The following is a 10,850-nucleotide window of genomic DNA, read 5'->3' as shown; positions in this document are numbered from 1 at the left end:
TCTATAATCTCATTTAAATTTTTCCAGTATTTTTGTTTGTTTGTTTTTATTGTCTCACTATACAGCTCTGGCTGTTCTGGAGCTCACTATGTAGACCTCGCTGGCCTCAGACTTACAGAGATCCTCTTGCCTCTGCCACCTAAGTCCTGGGAGTGGGCATGTGCCACTATACCTAGCACTCTTACAGTATTTTAAAGCATGCTTAGCTCCCTGTCGCAGAAAAGAGACGTGAGGCCCAGGTAAGGTAAGTCTCTGGCCCAAGGTTGTTCAGCTGGTGACTCTTGAGAGAAAGACTGTGTCCTATTCTTAACCCAGGCTCTTCCACAATAACCAAGGTCGCTAATGAACCCTTACCCTGTCCCAGACATCGTGCATTGCACAGCTTCTTTCTGTCTTACTTTTTGATTTTTCAAGGCAGGGTTCCTCTGTGTAACAGTCCTGGCTGTCCCTGAACTCGCTCTGTAGACCAGGCTGGCCCCAAACTCACTGAGATCCGCCTGCTCTCTGCCTCCCGAGTGCTGGGATCAAAGGCGTGTGCCACCACCACCCAGCTCCATTGCATAGTTTCTATAGCTTCTTACAGGCAAGGAGACAGAAGTGCTTGATGAATGATCTCTTTTATTATTACAGAGAGGACATTTTTAATTTCAAAATCAAATTTAGCTACATTTCATAACCAGGTAAATCCTTCAAAGCAAGTAAAGGTGTAGTGGACCTTGTCCTTTCCATTGACAGGTTCATTTCAGATCAGCCTTCCCCGCTTGTTTCTCTGTATCTCCTCACATCTCAGGCTGCACCAGAGGCAGTGGCCCCTGCTGTGACCACATGCATGGTTCCTCTCTTCCACCCAACAAATGAAGTCACACTCAGGCACAAGCCTCACACACACTAATAAGGCCACTGTGGTTTAGTCAATTAGCAAGAACATTAGGGAGTAGAGCCAAAATACCTGGGCTCCAGTTCCATCCTTACTAACTGTAAGGCCACAGGCAAATTACTTTCTCTGCCTCAGTTCCTGCATTTGCAATACCAGAATAGTAATTCCTCTCTCTCAGGGTCGCTGTGAGTTTAAAGTGCTGTGATACACATTATGGAAACACTGGCATATTTTAGCTACTTAATACTTGATGCTTGTGTTCTCACAGAGTTACAATGCCAACCTCTGCAGCTAGTCACACTGACCTACAGAGAGGCCACACTGTAGATGTGTGGGCATCTGCCAGTGGCAGGCTGCCGGGGCTGTTGAGAGAGGGGCTCTTAAGAAACTTGGAGCAAGTCACCGAACAGCTCCTTCTGTGGTTTTACGTATGTTTATGTATTATCCGTGTGTATACACATGGGGGGTACATGTATTGGGGGAGGAGGGCGTGAACCTGTGTGGAGCCCAGAGAGTGACAGTGGGTGTCTTAATCAATCGCTTTTTCATCTTAATTTTTGAACAATGTCTTTTGCTGAACCTGGTCCTCACTGGTTGGCTAGAATGTCTGTCTGGTTGGACCAGCAAGCTCCAAGAGTCCTCCTACCTCTAATTCCTGAGTGCTGGGGTTTCAGACCTGCCACCAAGATCTGTTTGAATGTGGGTGGTTAGGGATCCAAACTTGTGTCTTCAAGCTTGTGTGGCCCAGCCCCTGACAACATTTTCCCCTGATAGGGCTCATGTAGCCCAGGTTATCCTTGGGTTTCCATCATGTGTCAAAGATGAGGATGATGCTGACCTCTGATCTTCCTACTTCCAACTACTGAGTGCTGGGATTATAGGCCCAGTTTATAAGGTACTGAGGACCAAGTGAAGGAATTCCTGCATCCAGGCAATTGCTCCGGCCACATCTCCGGCATCTTCTTTAAGGAAAAAAAAAAGACAAAGATTTCTGAAAATCTCTGAAGTCAAAATTACACTCACACATACCAAAATTAACCATAACTCCTTAATTTTATTAAATACACAGCCCATATTTAAATTTTACTTATTTCCCAAATACGTATATATTTAATATACACCATATATAGACGTTGGCTGGTTAGAGTAAGAAACCAAATAAAGTCCATCCAGTAATGTTTTCTATCTTTCTTTTAAACTTTATGCGAATCTCTTTTCCTTTTGAAGAATATGGGTCATGTGACCAGAAGGATGTTTCTAACACTAAAAAAACAAACAAACAGGCAGTAGTGGGGCAAACCTTTAATCCCAGCACTTGGGAAACAGAGGAAGGCGGATCTCTGTGAGTTTGAGGCTGCCCTGGTTTACAAAGCAAGTTTCAGGACAGCCAGGGCTACAGAGAGAAAACCTGTCTCAAAAAAAAGAAAAGAAAACAAGAGATCTTTTTTCCCCACAACCTTTTCTTAATTCACAAATAGTGTGTTTTTTAAGTTATAAGAAAAAAGAAGAGGAGTTGTTGGGATGATTTTGAATCTCAGAATCAGGTGGCTCACAACAGTCTGTAACTCCTGTTCTAGAGGATTCTAGTGTCCGCATGCACACACTCGTGCAAACACACACACACAATTAAAAATAATTAAATAAATTGTAAAAGAAAGCGGCCTATTTACCCTCCCCACCTGGAGCTCTTTAGCCATTCTGTCTCTATTTTCTCATCTTTAAAATGGGGAGATCTCCTTTCCTGGGGTTGCTGAGGGAGTTAAATTAAACAGAGCTTGGAAGCGCTTAGGTCAGAGCATGACTCACGAAATCGGTCGGTCAAAGTCGCCTGTGATGTTTTTAGTTATTGCTATTATGGAGAGAATTTGGAGGCGCCACTGGGCCGGAGCGCGTTCAGCACCCTGGACAGAGGCACCGCCCTCCCTCCGACCTCCAAGACAGGGAAAGAACCAGAAACCGGCGGCTTTGGGCGGCGGTGCAGCTGGTGAAGGGGAAAGAAACCTGGGAATTTCCGAATCGCGTTCCCCGGCTGCCGTTCTGGCGGAGACAATTACTCATACGCTCGGGCTGGTCTCCCCGAGATCCCGGGTCATTTCAGACCTGGACCCAAACGGGTCCCTGGGCAACAAGCCCGGTCAAGCAGAGGACCAAACCCGGTGCCTCAGTATCCCCGATTGCAGCTCCCTCAGGAACTCGGGTGTTGCCACGCGGTTCTTCTCTGAGGACCTCCGCGCCCCGCAGACATACCTCCCACACACATGCGTGCTGCCCTCCGGAGTCCGGGTGGTGGCTAGGGGGTGGGGGAGAGCCGCCTCCGGAAGCAGGCCCAGAGCACAATTAGCAGGAAGCTGAGTCGCCTACGAAGGCTGATTTAATTAGGTGACACGGTGCCAGGCAGGGATACAGGGGGGAGGGGAGAGCAGGGTCAAAACATTTTGTAAAAATCTGTTTCACAATCGCTGCTGCTCCCCTCGGGCCAGAGAGAGATTAGGCGTCTTTGGTGTCGATCAAGGCTGGCTGGCAGTAGCTGGCCTTAGAGTAGCTGGCTCCTCATTCCCCTCTCTATTGTCTAGTCCCCAAGACAAGCACTCTGCGGGGGTGCTGGCTTCGGGGGAGGGTGTTGATCATCTAGGAAAGAGACCTCATAAGGCAGAACACTCGTGTACACACACACACACACACACACACACACACACACACACAAATAATATTAATAATTTGGAAAGATTTACTTACCAGTTAAGCTAGCATTTGCTGAATAGACACTTGGCTGCCTAGGCTGTTATTTATACTCTGTGCCTCAGTTTCCTATCTGTAAAACAGTAAGGATCCTTTAGGAGTTGAGTGAGGAGGGAAGGACATGGGTATGTAACAGCCAGCACTTGACTATCTTTGTATTAGGTACCAGGTAAACTGAGCGTTTGGTGCTTAATCCTTATTCCGACCTATGTGGATATGATTATCCCCATTTGACAAAAGTGGAAACTTAATGTTTAAGATACTTGCAGTGGGGCTGGAGGGATAGCTCAGCCATTAAAGGCTAGGTTCACAACCAAAAATATAAGATACTTGCAGTGACTGACATGGTCGGGGGCAGATGGAGGAATTGCCCTCAGGACTGTTTGGTATTGAATCCTATGTCTTTTCGCCACCCCAATTCAGCGCTGCTTGGATTCCCACAGGACCTAATCTCAGTAGGTGACACTGGACCCACCAACACTCACACTTTTCTCCCCTCACATCTGGTCCAACCACACCTCAGGCACCCACACACCTGTGTAGCACTGAGCCAAAGAAAGTCTACAGTGCTCACACACTTACGTCCCAGGAGACAAACACACAGGACCACCCTCCTATGGAAAGAGGCGCTGGAGAGTGTCACTTTGCTTAGAAGTCGTGCAAACCCCAGTCTGTGCCAGTCTGCCATTGGTCACAGCAAAGCGACTCATCATACTGAGAAAGCTACACCCGCCTCACAGAGGGGAGTCACATATATGCAGATACACCAACCAGCAGAAACACAGAGGTCCTGTCATTTCAACATATACAGGATCACACACTCTCATTACAGGCACAAACATGCTCATTGTAACATATAACACTCACACTTGAGAGCTGTTACCAGATCTAGATCACACACACACACACACACACACACACACACAAAATCAGTCAAAATCCAGCTTACATTACACATATGTCCTAGACACACCCACACAGATAAGTGGGCAGAGGGAAACTTAATCTCACGGGCACACACTCACATGTACACAGACAGCTTCAGACCCTCTGGGAAGCTGGCTTTTACCCAAGAGCTTCTTGCCTCCCAAAGTCTTCAGGGCTTATGAGTCATAGACCCCACCCCCACCCCACCCCACCCCACACCTTCTTCCAGCTGAGCCCAGGGCAGCTGAGCACAGTCCTCCAGCAGACTTGTGCAGGGGATCCCAGACAGCCAGGCTTGAGGACACCTTCTCTGCCATCATAGCCAGTCCAAGCTGGGACCAGCCAGTGGGACTTGGGAGCTTCCTTCCATCTTCCCAAAATCATTCATACCACCCACCAGCCTCAGGCCTCAGCACTCCAGAAAGGGCAGACAGAGTAACCAACTCCTTTCTTAGGAAGCTCCTGCCCCCACCTGTTGTCACCTACCTGCGCAGGTGGTCTGTGTCAGCAGCTCAAAGCCCCAGCTATGGTCGGGTCCCAAAAGGCAGGAAGGTGGCGCCTGGTTCATCCTCTGCAGACACCCCACCCCCCATTTCTGCAGCTGCCCCCTCCAGCTTGGTCCTCCTGGGCAGACCCCTCCCTCTGGGCTGCCTGCTAGCCCAGCACTGTGTCTCTGCTTTGAAAACCAGACTAGGGACTGGGGGGAGGGGGAGGATCCCAAGAGAGGAAGTGGCATCTGACGCCCCAGCACCAAACCTGGGGGGCTGCAGGGGGGAAGGGAGGAGCAGGGAGGCTTCTCATTGTGTGAGGGAAATTTTATTTTTAACAGATGCTAAGGCAGATGGCGCAGAATTAACAGAAAATGGGAGAGGAAAGAGAGGAAGAACATTACTGACTCCGGAGAGAGTGGACATTAAAAAAATAAAGAATAAGGGAATGAAAACAAGTTTAAGTGCTCTCTCCGGGGGGGGAGGGGGAGGGAGGGGAGCTGAGAGGCAGAGAGGGACGGAGCAGCGTGGCGATAACCAAAGGCGTGAAATTACAAAAGTAAAATTTGTGGGACTCGGGAGGGGCTGAGAAGGCCCCAGTTTCATTGCAAAACTCACTCAGAAATTATTGGTGTGATGTTTGAGCTTTTATCATTAATAATCATCGAGAGGTGGGGGGAGACAAAGGGACTCATGGGCCAGGGGCTCTGGGGCACCAAAAGAAAAGAGCGCTCATCTGTAGAGGGGGCGGGGAGTCGTCGTCTCTGGGGCAGGAAGGGGAAGAGATGGGGGAAAAACTCGGGGACACAGAGCAGAAGCAGAGACACCAAGAATAAAAGATGAACCAGAATAAAGAAAAGAGGGAGCGCAGGGGACAGGGAGAAGAGGGGCTGCACAGAGGGGGTGAAGCGGAAGGGGCTGGGGAGCAGAAGGAAGCCGGTCAGGAGGGGCTGGGACAAAGAGCGGGATGGGACAGAGGTGATGGGGAGAGATGAGGCCAGAGAGGCAGCACCGGAGGGGGGCAGGGCACTCGGGTACACCAGTGCCCCAAGGGGGGGGGGGTCAAAGCGGCCAAAGTCAGGAGCCAAAGGAAACAGGCGCAGAGAAAAAGACAAACAAGGGCAGAGGCCAAACAGAAAACTGACAGAGAGAGACAGAGACAGAGAGAGACAGAGACAGAGACAGACAGAGACAGAGACAGAGACAAAGAGAGAGACAGAGACAGAGAGAGACAGAGACAGAGAGAGACAGAGACAGAGAGAGACAGAGAGAGAGAGAGAGGAAGGGGGGGAGACGGACACCAGAGATGGACTCCACAGAAAAAATCAGAACCTAAGGCTTGAGACACAAAGAGAGTTGAGAGGCAGACGTCTAAGCCAACAGTCAAGACGTGAGAAAAAGGTGAGACTAACGGAAGAACTGGGCTCAGAAGCAGTCACAGAAAGGCTGTGGGGGAGACAGCAGGGAGAGCAGGAAGGGAGGGATGGATGGGAGACAAAGAGGAACGGCCGTTTATCTCTCCTCCCAAATTAATTGAGGCTACATCAGCCTGAGCCACTAAAACGGAGCGATTATGAATGGGTTAGTCACAGGTGGAGTTAAAGGCCTTCAGAGGGATATTAGCCAAAATTGAGTGGCTTTTAATTTCTTTCTAACGAGAGACTGTAGCTGGGGAACCAGGCACCGCCTCCGCTCAGCTCTCCTGCTAAACACGGCGTGGGGGCAGCCCAGGCCGCTCACCACCTGACCTGTGTGGCTTAGGCAGCCAAGTGGAAATGACCGTGTCTATAACATGCCTGCAACATGCGTGTGACATGCCTGCAACACTCCTGCAACCATGGCAGGAGTCAGAAAGAGGGAAAGGAACCAAGACATCCTTGGAAATAGCCAGGCCGGGGAGTCTATGGGCAGGAGTCTGACTGCTGCAGGAGCTGAACAGAACATGATGTAGGGGAAGGGGAGGAAGGGGGTGAATGCCGCCATAGAAGGCCCTCCTATGGCTACAGGGTTCCCCAGTCACCCCTGATACCACTCTGGAAAAGGCATCATGGTGCTCTGCACTTGAAAGTTCTATTGCTAACTTCCCAACATAATAAGACAGCCTGAACTCTGGGGATACAAGGGTGCTGAAATATGACTTCCTCAGCCAGCTTCCCAACTCAATTCTGCATTCCCTCTGCTGAGCTTTAGTTTCTCCATCGATAAACTGAGTGAGTTAAAGTCTCAACACTGAAGGTCTATCTAGGAGGCCTCCTTATCCAGGGGACTCCACTGGTGTGCAGGGGACATGTAGATAGGACACATAGCCAGGCGGACACCTGTGGCCAATTGAATCAAGCGTGTGAACTGGGTAGTGGGTCCTTGGTCACCCACTCACCTGCTGCCTGAGATGTCACTGCACTTGTAGGTGACAAACGCTGAGGTGTCTGTCCTGAAGCGTGAAGGCTAATGGGGCCAGAGGAGAGGGACACCAATAGGACTCTGTGGAGTCTATCAAGAGGGTGGCTTGAGGTGACACATGAAAGACTGATGTCATTTCTAGTGTGGATACCAAGAAAAGGGGATGAAGAGGCACCAAGGGACTGGAGCTGACCCCCCCTGGACCTGTGGCGGGCAAAGGGGGTTGGGGGGGAAGACACAGCCGTGGTCATGCAGGGTGTGAGGTTTGAATTCAAGATTATGGAACTCAATGTTTCAGAGTGTTGAAGCGCTCCAGAAAGGCATTTGGGGATCTAGGATATTTGGGTAAGGTCACCAGATGGGAGGAGCAAGGGGACAACATGGAAACACGGGGCAGGCATGGTGAGCCTGAAGACAGGCATGGTGAGCCTGAAGACAGGCATGGTGAGCCTGAAGACAGGCATGGTGAGCCTGAAGACAGGCACGAGGTGTAAGAGGGAAGGACTTGGTAACTCACGTGGGCTGAGGGCAGACTGCAAGAGAAGACCTTGCTCAGGGTGTCAAGGTCAAGACGAGGGTCTGGAAGGACGCACGTGCCCACTTGCCCACAACTCCTACACAGTGGGAATACAGCTGCATAGGGGCTGAGGTGGACATCAAGGTGTTGGCTCCCTTCCAAGAGCAGAAACGCTGAGGGAAGCAGTTAGTTAAATGAAAATGCATTCATCTAAATGTCTTGGTGGTCCAGCTTCTTCTCTCCCTGCCACTAATGAGCTTCCAGACCTGGGACAAGGCTCTCCATCTCTGGACTCCAGTGTGTTCACCTGAGTTGTGACAGCGTCGGCTGGGCTCAAGTTGAGCCTTCCTCTGGGTTCTGTGATTCTGAGTCTCAGAGACAAAGCCAGGAGCAGAGACAGGGGCCCTGAGAGAGATGGTGATCATTCTCCCTGTCTTGTCCCCAGAGCCAACAGCTGGGACCCTTCCCCCTCGCAACTCTATTAACACTCAATTAGGAGGCCTGATGGGCCAGAGCCTGGCGGACCCGTGCACCACATACACAGGCAGGCCCCACTCAAAAGTTGGTCTGATGAGCCCATCGGGAGAAGGCTTCACTCAAATTTATAACTTACTCCAGAGGCAGCCGGCCAGCCCCTGCCTCCTCTCCCCTTCCTCTGAGGGCAGAGCCCACAGGGCTGGGGTGGAGGGAGGATGCCAGGAGATGAGGAGAGATGGGAGCAGGGAGGGCAGTGCCCATGCTAGAGACACAGAGATGAAAGGAGAGGCCCGAGCAGAGGAAGTGGGAGGGGAGAAAGGAAGAGCGCAAGAGTGAGAGAGAGAAAAATGACAGGCCCTGAATATTGGGCGCCCTCACTTTAAATCAAGATAAAAGACTGAAGTGGAAAATGAGAGTCCGAGAAGCCCCGGACGGCTCCAGGCGCTAATGGAAACACATGGCTGCCGGCTGCGGGCTTGTCAGCTTCCCCCGGCGCTGCCATTCCCGTCTGATAATCCGGCCTGCCATAAAATTAGACTAGCAAATACCTCCTGACAAAGATGCATGTTTCTCTCTATTGTGCCATCATAAAAAAAACTCCGCTGGTGACTCGGGGAGCCGCAAACTTCAATTTAAATTTACAGTGCTGCGCAAGGAAAGTGATATGCACTCAAAAATTTTAATAACCTATTAAGTTACGACTTCAATTTCATTTTATGAATATTTTCCTTGGGGAGCACGGCTATCACAGAGAAAGATAGAAATTTAAAAAAGATAAATAGTGCCATTAATCTCCAACATTTCTCTTCCATTATCCTTGAAAATTAGGAGTTATTTTTGTTCAGATCTTCATGTAATTAGCTCCCTCCACTTGATTCACTAGCCAGAAAATGACCATGTTCAGAAAATTAAAAATTTGTCATTAAGTGGAATTTAACATAATATCATTTATCTTTATCTATTCCCCAGCTGACAGCAGGAAGCCTTGGCTGCCTTACCGGCTGGTGTGTCAGAGTGGGGAGGGACTGCTGGGGAGAGACTCTGGGAGAGACAGGACAGAGACTGAGGGAGGGAGAGAAGGCCAGCAGGGAGGTGTCCAGACAAGAGTGAGGAGAGGAAGGAGGCGGCCTGGAGAACTGAGGTGTGGGCTCCGCCAGGCAGCAGAAGAGGCGGGGACTTGCTGGAGGCGGCTGGGCTTGCCAGTGGGGCAGATGGGAGGAGCTGGGGGAGAAGAGGGAAGGCGGCGGGGCCGCCGCAGGTAGCAGGTGTCCAAGTAGGAAGGCGGCTGATGAGCGGAGCCGGGTAAGGAGCAGACTTATGAAGACAGAGGTCCGGTGGAAGGAACCCTCCAGAACACGAGGCCGGAAGGGGTGGGAGAAGGCAGAACCATGGATCCCCTCATCCAGAGGGAGCTGGGCGTCACCACCCTGACCGCGGTCCAGCTTCAGGGAGGCCAGAGAGGAGGTGAGCAGGTGCCAAGCACAGGGACCAGGGTGAAGCAGGGCAGCTAGCGGGTGTGGGTCTAAGAAACAGAGATGGAGAAGACCGCCATGGGACCAACAAGCAGACAGCCAACCAGACAGACAGGCAGTCAGACGAGCGCCATTGGTGAACTCAGGCCCCAGAAAGGCACCACATTCAAGGCCCTACCGGGTTCAAGGCCTGCAGGCATGTGCTTCACCTCCTTTCAGGCCACAAGGCTGCCTCTGGCCTCCCTCCTTCTCGAAAGACTCTGCCCTGTCCCCCCTTCCCCAAGTCAAAAATTATCCACTAAACTATTCAGTCTTCCTCCTGACTAGAGAGAGCTACGGCTGGGCCTAAGAGACTGAGAATTGGATAAAGGGATTAAACAGCAGCACATTAGTGAGAGATTTAGAGTGTAATAAACCCATTTCATAATAATATGTGCGTTGGGGCCAGTGATTCATCATCGCAGGAGCCTGTCCACGGTGGGAGCCTTGACCTGCAGGGAAGGGACCCGGACAGGTGGTAGAGATTTTCTATGGCTTCTCAGGGTTTGGACAAGGGGAACACACTGTCCCCTAGGACCAGGAGGGGGACATGGGGATGCTGACAATGGCTTCAGCTCAAGTTGCTCCAGGCAGTCAGAAGGGACAGCTGGCAGAGGCTGGACTGTAAAAGAGGTCTGAGACCCCCTACTCCCTCCCCCAAGCACACCATGGCCAAGTTAAGATCTTCTGTAGGAAAGTTGGGGGGACTCCAAGCCTCAAAGTCTGTACCCCACAGACAGGAACCAGTTAGCCAAATCCTCTCAAATAAAGTCACTGGGATGTTCCTCTACTCCATTCTCCAGTTGTCCTGTCAATGAGGCCATACCTCTGCAGAGGCCTTCTGGTGTTCCATGAATAACCGGAGCTCCTCCAGAACCCTGTAGCTCTTTCTGGAAATGTCTGGCATCAGACAT

At 50.8% G+C, this 10,850-nt stretch overlaps 1 long non-coding RNA gene across 1 annotated transcript; it reads right to left on the bottom strand.

Moving 5' to 3' along the window:
• Positions 1–598: 598 nt before the first annotated feature.
• LOC121139924 lies at positions 599–5,133 on the bottom strand. The gene is made up of 3 exons (XR_005876716.1): positions 5,030–5,133; positions 3,614–3,689; positions 599–1,839 (listed from the first exon to the last, which is right to left on the bottom strand). It is a non-coding gene; the product is annotated as an uncharacterized LOC121139924 (long non-coding RNA).
• Between the last annotated feature and the right edge of the window lie 5,717 nt (positions 5,134–10,850).

This window comes from Mesocricetus auratus, unplaced genomic scaffold (assembly GCF_017639785.1).
Source record: "Mesocricetus auratus isolate SY011 unplaced genomic scaffold, BCM_Maur_2.0 Super-Scaffold_4256, whole genome shotgun sequence".
NCBI classification, from domain to species: Eukaryota; Metazoa; Chordata; class Mammalia; order Rodentia; family Cricetidae; genus Mesocricetus; species Mesocricetus auratus.
This window is presented reverse-complemented; position numbering and strand designations above follow the sequence as displayed.